Genomic DNA, 14,097 nt, shown 5'->3' on the forward strand with positions numbered 1-14,097 from the left:
GCCACGCTGGACCCAAGTCTGGGGATGTTTTGGAAACTTTTCAGGGGCCTCGCTGGTGACAGGGGGGACAGCAGGCAGTGACAGGCCTGAGGCTACAAGGCTCCCCCTCCCCTAGGGGGCGCTCGGCTGCCACACCCAGCTGACATAGAACCTTTGTCACAATGCCCGCTACCGTGGTGAGGATGCGGGCACTCTGCGGGTGACAGGGACACAGCAGGACTTAGTGTCAGCTCAGCAATTTCTGAGTTCCTTAAAGAAGCTGAATTCTGCAAATTGCTGCTGTTGCTCTTGAAATGACGTCATCAGGTGGGTGTTTTGGTGTAATACACTGAAAACCAGAGCAGAAATGCTGAAATATTCCCATGGTATGCCTGGTCTTAGGAGCAAAGCACCGTGACTCAGCCTAAGTAGATCTACCGCTTCTTCTTTTTTACTGCCAGCAGATTGTGGAAGCAGAGTATAAAACCCATCCTTATGGAGAGATCTTTGCATTTTAGGCTTAGTCTAAGTGTCTCAAGTAGCCGGGGTTTTTGATTGGGCCTAATCCATCAGGTCTGATGGCTTTCCTCCTTGACTCCAGATGAATGTGGTAGAAAATATAAAGCAAGGAAACGTCCTTTGGCGTATGTTGCCTTGCCTTATTTCCTTCTCATCCTGTTCTCTGTCCCAGCCTCTCTCACTAACCCCTTGTCTGGCTGCCTGTCTCTTCTTTCCTCTCTCCTTTTCTCAAACTCTCCTGCTTCCTGGCTTTTGTCTTTCCATTCTTCCATTTCAGTCCTGCAGCCCGGCACTAGATTTTACTCTTCGCTCCCTTTGGCTTGCTCCCTTCGCTTTCTCTCTTTGTTCCATATCCTTCTATCCGACTTGTCTCTCGGAGACTTTTGGCCACGCTGGACCCAAGTCTGGGGATGTTTTGGAAACTTTTCCGAGGCCTTGCTGCTGAAAAGGGGGAGATAACAGGCAGTGACAGGCCCGGGGCTGACAGGCTCCCCCTCCCCTAGGGGGCGCTCGGCTGCCACACCCATCTGACGTAGAACCTTTGTCACAATGCCCGCCACCGTGGTGAGGATGCGGGCACTCTGCGGGTGACAGGGACACAGCAGGACTTGGTGTCAGCTCAGCAATTTCTCAGTTCCTGAAAGAAGCTGAATTCTGCAAATTGCTGCTGTTGCTCTTGAGATGACGTCGTCAGGTGGGTGTTTTTGTGTAATACACTGAAAACCAGAGCAGAAATGCTGAAATATTCCCATGATATGCATGGTCTTAGGAGCAAAGCACCGTGACTCAGCCTAAGGAGATCTGCCGCTTATTCTTTTGTACTGCCAGCAGATTGTGGAAGTAGAGTATAAAACCCATCCTTATGGAGAGATCTTTGCATTTTAGGCTTAGTCTAAGTGTCTCAAGTAGCCGGGGTTTTTCATAGGTCCTGATCCATCAGGTCTGATGGCTTTTCTCCTTGTCTCCAGATGAATGTGGTAGGAAATATAAAGCAAGGAAACGTCCTTTGGCTCAGCCTTGCCTTGCCTTATTTCCTTCTCATCCTGTTCTCTGTCCCAGCCTGTCTCACTAACCCCTCGTCTGGCTGCCTGTCTCTTCTTTCCTCTCTCCTTTTCTCAAACTCTCCTGCTTCCTGGCTTTTGTCTTTCCATTCCTCCATTTCAGTCCTGCAGCCCGGCACTAGATTTTCCTCTTCCCTCCCTTTGGCTTGCTCCCTTCGCTTTCTCTCTTTGTTCCATATCCTTCTTTCCGACTTGTCTCTTGGAGACTTTTGGCCACGCTGGACCCAAGTCTGGGGATATTTTAGATACTTTTCAGGGGCCTCGGTAGTGACAGGGGGGACAGCAGGCAGTGACAGGCCCGGGGCTGACAGGCTCCCCCTCCCCTAGGGGGCGCTCGGCTGCCACACCCAGCTGACATAGAACCTTTGTCACAATGCCTGCTACCGTGGTGAGGATGCGGGCACTCTGCGGGTGACAGGGACACAGCAGGACTTTGTGTCAGCTCAGCAATTTCTCAGTTCCCCAAAGAAGGTGAATTCTGCAAATTGCTGCTCTTGCTCTTGAAATGATGTCATCAGGTGGGTGTTTTGGTGTAATACAATTAAAAACCAGAGCAGAAATGCTGAAATATTCCCATGCTATGCATGGTGTTAGGAGCAAAGCACCGTGACTCAGCCTAAGGAGATCTGCCGCTTATTCTTTTGTACTGGCAGCAGATTGTGGAAGTAGAGTATAAAACCCATCCTTATGGAGAGATCTTTGCATTTTAGGCTTAGTCTAAGTGTCTCAAGTAGCCGGGGTTTTTGATTGGGCCTAATCCATCAGGTCTGATGGCTTTCCTCCTCGTCTCCAGATGAATGTGGTAGAAAATATAAAGCAAGGAAACGTCCTTTGGCGTATGTTGCCTTGCCTTATTTCCTTCTCATCCTGTTCTCTGTCCCAGCCTGTGTCACTAAGCCCTTGTCTTGCTGCCTGTCTCTTCTTTCCTCTCTCCTTTTCTCAAACTCTCCTGCTTCCTGGCTTTTGTATTTCCATTCCTCCATTTCAGTCCTGCAGCCCGGCACTACATTTTCCTCTTCCCTCCCTTTGGCTTGCTCCCTTCGCTTTCTCCCTTTGTTCCATATCCTTCTATCCGACTTGTCTCTCGGAGACTTTTGGCCACGCTGGACCCAAGTCTGGGGATGTTTTGGAAACTTTTCCGAGGCCTCGCTGCTGACAGGGGGAGATAACAGGCAGTGACAGGCCCGGGGCTGACAGGCTCCCCCTCTCCTAGGGGGCGCTCGGCTGCCACACCCATCTGACATAGAACCTTTGTCACAATGCCCGCTACCGTGGTGAGGATGCGGGCACTCTGCGGGTGACAGGGACACAGCAGGACTTGGTGTCAGCTCAGCAATTTCTCAGTTCCCCAAAGAAGCTGAATTCTGCAAATTGCTGCTGTTGCTCTTGAAATGACGTCATCAGGTGGGTGTTTTGGTGTAATAGACTGAAAACCAGAGCAGAAATGCTGAAATATTCCCATGGTATGCATGGTCTTAGGAGCAAAGCACCGTGACTCAGCCTAAGTAGATCTACCGCTTATTCTTTTGTACTGCCAGCAGATTGTGGAAGTAGAGTATAAAACCCATCCTTATGGAGAGATCTTTGCATTTTAGGCTTAGTCTAAGTGTCTCAAGTAGCCGGGGTTTTTGATTGGGCCTAATCCATCAGGTCTGATGGCTTTCCTCCTTGACTCCAGATGAATGTGGTAGAAAATATAAAGCAAGGAAACGTCCTTTGGCGTATGTTTCCTTGCCTTATTTCCTTCTCATCCTGTTCTCTGTCCCAGCCTCTCTCACTAACCCCTTGTCTGGCTGCCTGTCTCTTCTTTCCTCTCTCCTTTTCTCAAACTCTCCTGCTTCCTGGCTTTTGTCTTTCCATTCCTCCATTTCAGTCCTGCAGCCCGGCACTAGATTTTCCTCTTCCCTCCCTTTGGCTTGCTCCCTTCGCTTTCTCTCTTTGTTCCATATCCTTCTATCCGACTTGTCTCTCGGAGACTTTTGGCCACGCTGGACCCAAGTCTGGGGATGTTTTGGAAACTTTTCAGAGGCCTCGCTGCTGAAAAGGGGGAGATAACAGGCAGTGACAGGCCCGGGGCTGACAGGCTCCCCCTCCCCTAGGGGGCGCTCGGCTGCCACACCCATCTGACGTAGAACCTTTGTCACAATGCCCGCCACCGTGGTGAGGATGCGGGCACTCTGCGGGTGACAGGGACACAGCAGGACTTGGTGTCAGCTCAGCAATTTCTCAGTTCCCCAAAGAAGCTGAATTCTGCAAATTGCTGCTGTTGCTCTTGAAATGACGTCGTCAGGTGGGTGTTTTTGTGTAATACACTGAAAACCAGAGCAGAAATGCTGAAATATTCCCATGATATGCATGGTCTTAGGAGCAAAGCACCGTGACTCAGCCTAAGGAGATCTGCCGCTTATTCTTTTGTACTGCCAGCAGATTGTGGAAGTAGAGTATAAAACCCATCCTTATGGAGAGATCTTTGCATTTTAGGCTTAGTCTAAGTGTCTCAAGTAGCCGGGGTTTTTGATAGGTCCTGATCCATCAGGTCTGATGGCTCTTCTCCTTGTCTCCAGATGAATGTGGTAGGAAATATAAAGCAAGGAAACGTCCTTTGGCCCAGCCTTGCCTTGCCTTATTTCCTTCTCATCCTGTTCTCTGTCCCAGCCTCTCTCACTAACCCCTCGTCTGGCTGCCTGTCTCTTCTTTCCTCTCTCCTTTTCTGAAACTCTCCTGCTTCCTGGCTTTTGTCTTTCCATTCCTCCATTTCAGTCCTGCAGCCCGGCACTAGATTTTCCTCTTCCCTCCCTTTGGCTTGCTCCCTTCGCTTTCTCCCTTTGTTCCATATCCTTCTATCTGACTTGTCTCTCGGAGACATTTGGCCACGCTGGACCCAAGTCTGGGGATGTTTTGGAAACTTTTCCGAGGCCTCGCTGCTGACAGGGGGAGATAACAGGCAGTGACAGGCCCGGGGCTGACAGGCTCCCCCTCCCCTAGGGGGCGCTCGGCTGCCACACCCATCTGACATAGAACCTTTGTCACAATGCCCGCCACCGTGGTGAGGATGCGGGCACTCTGCGGGTGACAGGGACACAGCAGGACTTGGTGTCAGCTCAGCAAGTTCTCAGTTCCCCAAAGAAGCTGAATTCTGCAAATTGCTGCTGTTGCTCTTGAAATGACGTCGTCAGGTGGGTGTTTTGGTGTAATACACTGAAAACCATAGCAGAAATGCTGAAATATTCCCATGATATGCATGGTCTTAGGAGCAAAGCACCGTAACTCAGCCTAAGGAGATCTGCCGCTTATTCTTTTGTACTGCCAGCAGATTGTGGAAGTAGAGTATAAAACCCATCCTTATGGAGAGTTCTTTGCATTTTAGGCTTAGTCTAAGTGTCTCAAGTAGCCGGGGTTTTTGTTTGGGCCTAATCCATCAGGTCTGATGGCTTTCCTCCTCGTCTCCAGATGAATGTGGTAGAAAATATAAAGCAAGGAAACGTCCTTTGGCGTATGTTGCCTTGCCTTATTTCCTTCTCATCCTGTTCTCTGTCCCAGCCTGTCTCACTAACCCCTCGTCTGGCTGCATGTCTCTTCTTTCCTCTCTCCTTTTCTCAAACTCTCCTGCTTCCTGGCTTTTGTCTTTCCATTCCTCCATTTCAGTCTTGCAGCCCGGCACTAGATATTCCTCTTCCCTCCCTTTGGCTTGCTCCCTTCGCTTTCTCCCTTTGTTCCATATCCTTCTTTCCGACTTGTCTCTTGGAGAATTTTGACCACGCTGGACCCACGTCTGGGGATGGTTTGGAAACTTTTCAGAGGCCTCGCTGCTGAGGGGGGAGACAGCAGGCAGTGACAGGCCCGGGGCTGACAGGCTCCCCCTCCCCTAGGGGGCGCTCGGCTGCCACACCCAGCTGACATAGAACCTTTGTCACAATGCCCGCTACCGTGGTGAGGATGCGGGCACTCTGCGGGTGACAGGGACACAGCAGGACTTGGTGTCAGCTCAGCAATTTCTCAGTTCCCCAAAGAAGTTGAATTCTGCAAATTGCCGCTGTTGCTCTGAAATGATGTCATCAGGTGGGTGTTTTGGTGTAATACACTGAAAACCAGAGCAGAAATGCTGAAATATTCCCATGGTATGCATGGTCTTAGGAGCAAAGCACGGTGACTCAGCCTAAGGAGATCTGCCACTTATTCTTTTGTACTGCCAGCAGATTGTGGGAGTATAAAACCCATCCTTATGGAGAGATCTTTGCATTTTAGACTTAGTATAAGTGTCTCAAGTAGCCGGGGTTTTTGATAGGTCCTGATCCATCAGGTCTGATGGCTTTTCTCCTTGTCTCCAGATGAATGTGGTAGGAAATATAAAGCAAGGAAACGTCCTTTGGCCCAGCCTTGCCTTGCCTTATTTCCTTCTCATCCTGTTCTCTGTCCCAGCCTCTCTCACTAACCCCTCGTCTGGCTGCCTGTCTCTTCTTTCCTCTCTCCTTTTCTCAAACTCTCCTGCTTCCTGGCTTTTGTCTTTCCATTCCTCCATTTCAGTCCTGCAGCCCGGCACTAGATTTTCCTCTTCCCTCCCTTTGGCTTGCTCCCTTTGCTTTCTCTCTTTGTTCCATATCCTTCTTTCCGACTTGTCTCTTGGAGACTTTTGGCCACGCTGGACCCAAGTGTGGGGATATTTTAGATACTTTTCAGGGGCCTCGGTGGTGACAGGGGGGACAGCAGGCAGTGACAGGCCCGGGGCTGACAGGCTCCCCCTCCCCTAGGGGGCACTCGGCTGCCACACCCAGCTGACATAGAACCTTTGTCACAATGCCCGCTACCGTGGTGAGGATGCGGGCACTCTGCGGGTGACAGGGACACAGCAGGACTTGGTGTCAGCTCAGCAATTTCTCAGTTCCCCAAAGAAGCTGAATTCTGCAAATTGCTGCTGTTGCTCTTGAAATGATGTCATCAGGTGGGTATTTTGGTATAATACACTGAAAACCAGAGCAGAAATGCTGAAATATTCCCATGGTATGCATGGTCTTAGGAGCAAAGCACCGTGACTCAGCCTAAGGAGATCTGCCGCTTATTCTTTTGTACTGCCAGCAGATTGTGGAAGTAGAGTACAAAAACCATCCTTATGGAGAGATCTCTGCATTTTAGGCTTAGTCTAAGTGTTTCAAGTAGCCGGGGTTTTTGATTTGGCTTAATCCATCAGGTCTGATGGCTTTCCTCCTCGTCTCCAGATGAATGTGGTAGAAAATATAAAGCAAGGAAACGTCCTTTGGCGTATTTTGCCTTGCCTTATTTCCTTCTCATCCTGTTCTCTGTGCCAGCCTCTCACTAAACCCTCGTCTGGCTGCATATCTTTTCTTTCCTCTCTCTTTTTCTCAAACTCTCCTGCTTCCTGGCTTTTGTCTTTCCATTCCTCCATTTCAGTCCTGCAGCCCAGCACTAGATTTTCCTCTTCCCTCCCTTTGGCTTGCTCCCTTCACTTTCTCCCTTTGTTCCATATCCTTCTTTCCGACTTGTCTCTTGGAGACTTTTGGCCACGCTGCACTCAAGTCTGGGGATGTTTTGGAAATATTTCTGAGGCCTCGTTGGTGACGGGGGGACAGCAGGCAGTGACAGGCCCGGGGCTGACAGACTCCCCCTCCCCTAGGGGGCGCTCGGCTGCCACACCCAGCTGATATAGAACCTTTGTCACAATGCCCGCTACCGTGGTGAGGATGCGGGCACTCTGCGGGTGACAGGGACACAGCAGGACTTGGTGTCAGCTCAGCAAGTTCTCAGTTCCCCAAAGAAGCTGAATTCTGCAAATTGCTGCTGTTGCTCTTAAAATGACGTCATCAGGTGGGTGTTTTGGTGTAATACACTGAAAACCAGGGCAGAAATGCTGAAATATTCCCATGGTATGCATGGTCTTAGGAGCAAAGCACTGTGACTCAGCCTTAGTAGATCTGCCGCTAATTCTCTTGTACTGCCAGCAGATTGTGGAAGTAGAGTATAAAACCCATCCTTATGGAGAGATCTTTGCATTTTAGGCTTAGTCTAAGTATCTCAAGTAGCCGGGGTTTTTGATTGGGCCTAATCCATCAGGTCTGATGGCTTTCCTCCTCGTCTCCAGATGAATGTGGTAGAAAATATAAAGCAAGGAAACGTCCTTTGGCCATCCCTTGCCTTGCCTTATTTCCTTCTCATCCTGTTCTCTGTCCCAGCCTCTCTCACTAAGCCCTCGTCTGGCTGCATGTCTCTTCTTTCCTCTCTCCTTTTCTCAAACTCTCCTGCTTCCTGGCTTTTGTATTTCCATTCCTCCATTTCAGTCCTGCAGCCCAGCACTAGATTTTCCTCTTCCTTCCCTTTGGCTTGCTCCCTTCGCTTTCTCCCTTTGTTCCATATCCTTCTTTCCGACTTGTCTTTTGGAGACTTTTGGCCACGCTGTCCCCAAGTCTGGGGATGTTTTGGAAACTTTTCTGAACCCTCGCTGGGGACAGGGGGGACAGCAGGCAGTGACAGGCCCGGGGCTGACAGGCTCCCCCTCCCCTAGGGGGCGCTCGGCTGCCACACCCAGCTGACATAGAACCTTTGTCACAATGCCCGCTACCGTGGTGAGGATGCTGGCACTCTGCGGGTGACAGGGACACAGCAGGACTTGGTGTCAGCTCAGCAATTTCTGAGTTCCCTAAAGAAGATGAATTCTGCAAATCGCTGCTGTTGCTCTTGAAATGATGTCATCAGGTGGGTGTTTTGGTGTAATACACTGAAAACCAGAGCAGAAATGCTGAAATATTCCCATGGTATGCATGGTCTCTGCACAAAACCACGGTGACTCAGCCTAAGTAGATCTGCCGCTTATTCTTTTGTACTGCCAGCAGATTGTGGAAGTAGAGTATAAAACCCATCCTTATGGAGAGATCTTTGCATTTTAGGCTTAGTCTAAGTGTCTCAAGTAGCCGGGGTTTTTGATTGGGCCTAATCCATCAGGTCTGATGGCTTTCCTCCTCGTCTCCAGATGAATGTGGTAGAAAATATAAAGCAAGGAAACATCCTTTGGCCCAGCCTTGCCTTATTTCCTTCTCATCCTGTTCTTTGTGCCAGCCTCTCTCACTAACCCCTCGTCTGGCTGCATGTCTCTTCTTTCCTCTCTCCTTTTCTCAAACTCTCCTGCTTCCTGGCTTTTGTCTTTCCATTCCTCCATTTCAGTCCTGCAGCCCGGCACTAGATTTTCCTCTTCCCTCCCTTTGGCTTGCTCCCTTCGCTTTCTCCCTTTGTTCCATATCCTTCTTTCCGACTTGTCTCTTGGAGACTTTTGGCCACGCTGCACTCAAGTCTGGGGATGTTTTGGAAACTTTTCAGAGGCCTCGCTGCTGAGGGGGGAGACAGCAGGCAGTGACAGGCCCGGGGCTGACAGGCTCCCCCTCCCCTAGCGGGCGCTCGGCTGCCACACCCAGCTGACATAGAACCTTTGTCACAATGCCCGCTACCGTGGTGAGGATGCGGGCACTCTGCGAGTGACAGGGACACAGCAGGACTTGGTGTCAGCTCAGCAATTTCTCAGTTCCCCAAAGAAGCTGAATTCTGCAAATTGCTGCTGTTGCTCTTGCAATGATGTCATCAGGTGGGTGTTTTTGTGTAATACACTGAAAACCAGAGCAGAAATGCTGAAATATTCCCATGGTATGCATGGTCTTAGGAGCAAAGCACCGTGACTCAGCCTAAGTAGATCTGCCGCTTATTCTTTTGTACTGCCAGCAGATTGTGGAAGTAGAGTACAAAAACCATCCTTATGGAGAGATCTTTGCATTTTAGGCTTAGTCTAAGTGTCTCAAGTAGCCGGGGTTTTTGATTTGGCTTAATCCATCAGGTCTGATGGCTTTCCTCCTTGTCTCCAGATGAATGTGGTAGAAAATATAAAGCAAGGAAACGTCCTTTGGCGTATTTTGCCTTGCCTTATTTCCTTCTCATCCTGTTCTCTGTGCCAGCCTCTCTCACTAACCCTTCGTCTGGCTGCATGTCTCTTCTTTCCTCTCTCCTTTTCTCAAACTCTCCTGCTTCCTGGCTTTTGTCTTTCCATTCCTCCATTTCAGTCCTGCAGCCTGGCACTAGATTTTCCTCTTCCCTCCCTTTGGCTTGCTCCCTTTGCTTTCTCCCTTTGTTCCATATCCTTCTTTCCGACTTGTCTCTTGGAGACTTTTGGCCACGCTGGACCCAAGTCTGGGGATGTTTTGGAAACTTTTCAGAGGCCTCGCTGCTGAGGGGGGAGACAGCAGGCAGTGACAGGCCCGGGGCTGACAGGCTCCCCCTCCCCTAGGGGGCGCTCGGCTGCCACACCCAGCTGACATAGAACCTTTGTCACAATGCCCGCTACCGTGGTGAGGATGCTGGCACTCTGCGGGTGACAGGGACACAGCAGGACTTGGTGTCAGCTCAGCAATTTCTCAGTTCCCCAAAGAAGCTGAATTCTGCAAATTGCTGCTGTTGCTCTTGAAATGACGTCATCAGGTGGGTGTTTTGGTGTAATACACTGAAAACCAGAGCAGAAATGCTGAAATATTCCCATGGTATGCATGGTCTTAGGAGCAAAGCACCGTGACTCAGCCTAAGGAGATCTGCCGCTTATTCTTTTGTACTGCCAGCAGATTGTGGAAGTAGAGTATAAAACCCATCCTTATGGAGAGATCTTTGCATTTTAGGCTTAGTCTAAGTGTCTCAAGTAGCCGGGGTTTTTGATTTGGCTTAATCCATCAGATCTGATGGCTTTCCTCCTTGTCTCCAGATGAATGTGGTAGAAAATATAAAGCAAGGAAACGTCCTTTGGCGTATTTTGCCTTGCCTTATTTCCTTCTCATCATGTTCTCTGTCCCAGCCTGTCTCACTAAGCCCTCGTCTGGCTGCATGTCTCTTCTTTCCTCTCTCCTTTTCTCCAACTCTCCTGCTTCCTGGCTTTTGTCTTTCCATTCCTCCATTTCAGTCCTGCAGCCCGGCACTAGATTTTCCTCTTCCCTCCCTTTGGTTTGCTCCCTTCGCTTTCTCCCTTTGTTCCATATCCTTCTTTCCGACTTGTCTCTTGGAGACTTTTGGCCACGCTGGACACTAGTCTGAGGATGTTTTGGAAACTTTTCAGAGGCCTCGCTGCTGAGGGGGGAGACAGCAGGCAGTGACAGGCCCGGGGCTGACAGGCTCCCCCTCCCCTAGGGGGCGCTCGGCTGCCACACCCAGCTGACATAGAACCTTTGTCACAATGCTCGCTACCGTGGTGAGGATGCGGGCACTCTGCGGGTGACAGGGACACAGCAGGACTTGGTGTCAGCTCAGCAATTTCTGAGTTCCCCAAAGAAGCTGAATTCTGCAAATTGCTGCTGTTGCTCTTGAAATGACATCGTCAGGTGAGTGTTTTGGTGTAATACACTGAAAACCAGAGCAGAAATGCTGAAATATTCCCATGGTATGCATGGTCTTAGGAGCAAAGCACCGTGACTCAGCCTAAGGAGATCTGCCGCTTATTCTTTTGTACTGCCAGCAGATTGTGGAAGTAGAGTATAAAACCCATCCTTATGGAGAGATCTTTGCATTTTAGGCTTAGTCTAAGTGTCTCAAGTAGCCGGGGTTTTTGATTTGGCTTAATCCATCAGGTCTGATGGCTTTCCTCCTTGTCTCCAGATGAATGTGGTAGAAAATATAAAGCAAGGAAACGTCCTTTGGCGTATTTTGCCTTGCCTTATTTCCTTCTCATCCTGTTCTCTGTGCCAGCCTCTCTCACTAACCCCTCGTCTGGCTGCATGTCTCTTCTTTCCTCTCTCCTTTTCTCAAACTCTCCTGCTTCCTGGCTTTTGTCTTTCCATTCCTCCATTTCAGTCCTGCAGCCCGGCACTAGATATTCCTCTTCCCTCCCTTTGGCTTGCTCCCTTCGCTTTCTCCCTTTGTTCCATATCCTTCTTTCCGACTTGTCTCTTGGAGACTTTTGGCCACGCTGGACCCAAGTCTGGGGATGTTTTGGAAACTTTTCAGAGGCCTCGCTGCTGAGGGGGGAGACAGCAGGCAGTGACAGGCCCGGGGCTGACAGGCTCCCCCTCCCCTAGGGCGCGCTCGGCTGCCACACCCAGCTGACATAGAACCTTTGTCACAATGCCCGCTACCGTGGTGAGGATGCGGGCACTCTGCGGGTGACAGGGACACAGCAGGACTTGGTGTCAGCTCAGCAATTTCTCAGTTCCCCAAAGAAGCTGAATTCTGCAAATTGCTGCTGTTGTTCTTGAAATGACGTCATCAGGTGGGTGTTTTGGTGTAATACACTGAAAACCAGAGCAGAAATGCTGAAATATTCCCATGGTATGGATGGTCTTAGGAGCAAAGCACCGTGACTCAGCCTAAGTAGATCTGCCGCTTATTCTTTTGTACTGCCAGCAGATTGTGGAAGTAGAGTATAAAACCCATCCTTATGGAGAGATCTTTGCATTTTAGGCTTAGTCTAAGTGTCTCAAGTAGCCGGGGTTTTTGATTTGGCTTAATCCATCAGATCTGATGGCTTTCCTCCTTGTCTCCAGATGAATGTGGTAGAAAATATAAAGCAAGGAAACGTCCTTTGGCGTATTTTGCCTTGCCTTATTTCCTTCTCATCATGTTCTCTGTCCCAGCCTGTCTCACTAAGCCCTCGTCTGGCTGCATGTCTCTTCTTTCCTCTCTCCTTTTCTCAAACTCTCCTGCTTCCTGGCTTTTGTCTTTCCATTCCTCCATTTCAGTCCTGCAGCCCGGCACTAGATTTTCCTCTTCCCTCCCTTTGGTTTGCTCCCTTCGCTTTCTCCCTTTGTTCCATATCCTTCTTTCCGACTTGTCTCTTGGAGACTTTTGGCCACGCTGGACACTAGTCTGAGGATGTTTTGGAAACTTTTCAGAGGCCTCGCTGCTGAGGGGGGAGACAGCAGGCAGTGACAGGCCCGGGGCTGACAGGCTCCCCCTCCCCTAGGGGGCGCTCGGCTGCCACACCCAGCTGACATAGAACCTTTGTCACAATGCTCGCTACCGTGGTGAGGATGCGGGCACTCTGCGGGTGACAGGGACACAGCAGGACTTGGTGTCAGCTCAGCAATTTCTGAGTTCCCCAAAGAAGCTGAATTCTGCAAATTGCTGCTGTTGCTCTTGAAATGACATCGTCAGGTGAGTGTTTTGGTGTAATACACTGAAAACCAGAGCAGAAATGCTGAAATATTCCCATGGTATGCATGGTCTTAGGAGCAAAGCACCGTGACTCAGCCTAAGGAGATCTGCCGCTTATTCTTTTGTACTGCCAGCAGATTGTGGAAGTAGAGTATAAAACCCATCCTTATGGAGAGATCTTTGCATTTTAGGCTTAGTCTAAGTGTCTCAAGTAGCCGGGGTTTTTGATTTGGCTTAATCCATCAGGTCTGATGGCTTTCCTCCTTGTCTCCAGATGAATGTGGTAGAAAATATAAAGCAAGGAAACGTCCTTTGGCGTATTTTGCCTTGCCTTATTTCCTTCTCATCCTGTTCTCTGTGCCAGCCTCTCTCACTAACCCCTCGTCTGGCTGCATGTCTCTTCTTTCCTCTCTCCTTTTCTCAAACTCTCCTGCTTCCTGGCTTTTGTCTTTCCATTCCTCCATTTCAGTCCTGCAGCCCGGCACTAGATATTCCTCTTCCCTCCCTTTGGCTTGCTCCCTTCGCTTTCTCCCTTTGTTCCATATCCTTCTTTCCGACTTGTCTCTTGGAGACTTTTGGCCACGCTGGACCCAAGTCTGGGGATGTTTTGGAAACTTTTCAGAGGCCTCGCTGCTGAGGGGGGAGACAGCAGGCAGTGACAGGCCCGGGGCTGACAGGCTCCCCCTCCCCTAGGGCGCGCTCGGCTGCCACACCCAGCTGACATAGAACCTTTGTCACAATGCCCGCTACCGTGGTGAGGATGCGGGCACTCTGCGGGTGACAGGGACACAGCAGGACTTGGTGTCAGCTCAGCAATTTCTGAGTTCCCCAAAGAAGCTGAATTCTGCAAATTGCTGCTGTTGTTCTTGAAATGACGTCATCAGGTGGGTGTTTTGGTGTAATACACTGAAAACCAGAGCAGAAATGCTGAAATATTCCCATGGTATGGATGGTCTTAGGAGCAAAGCACCGTGACTCAGCCTAAGTAGATCTGCCGCTTATTCTTTTGTACTGCCAGCAGATTGTGGAAGTAGAGTACAAAACACATCCTTATGGAGAGATCTTTGCATTTTAGGCTTAGTCTAAGTGTCTCAAGTAGCCGGGGTTTTTGATTGGGCCTAATCCATCAGGTCTGATGGCTTTCCTCCTCGTCTCCAGATGAATGTGGTAGAAAATATAAAGCAAGGAAACGTCCTTTGGCGTATTTTGCCTTGCCTTATTTCCTTCTCATCCTGTTCTCTGTGCCAGCCTCTCTCACTAACCCCTCGTCTGGCTGCATGTCTCTTCTTTCCTCTCTCCTTTTCTCAAACTCTCCTGCTTCCTGGCTTTTGTCTTTCCATTCCTCCATTTCAGTCCTGCAGCCCGGCACTAGATTTTCCTCTTCCCTCCCTGTGGCTTGCTCCCTTCGCTTTCTCTC

This window comes from Patagioenas fasciata, chromosome 11, assembly GCF_037038585.1.
Source record: "Patagioenas fasciata isolate bPatFas1 chromosome 11, bPatFas1.hap1, whole genome shotgun sequence".
NCBI classification, from domain to species: Eukaryota; Metazoa; Chordata; class Aves; order Columbiformes; family Columbidae; genus Patagioenas; species Patagioenas fasciata.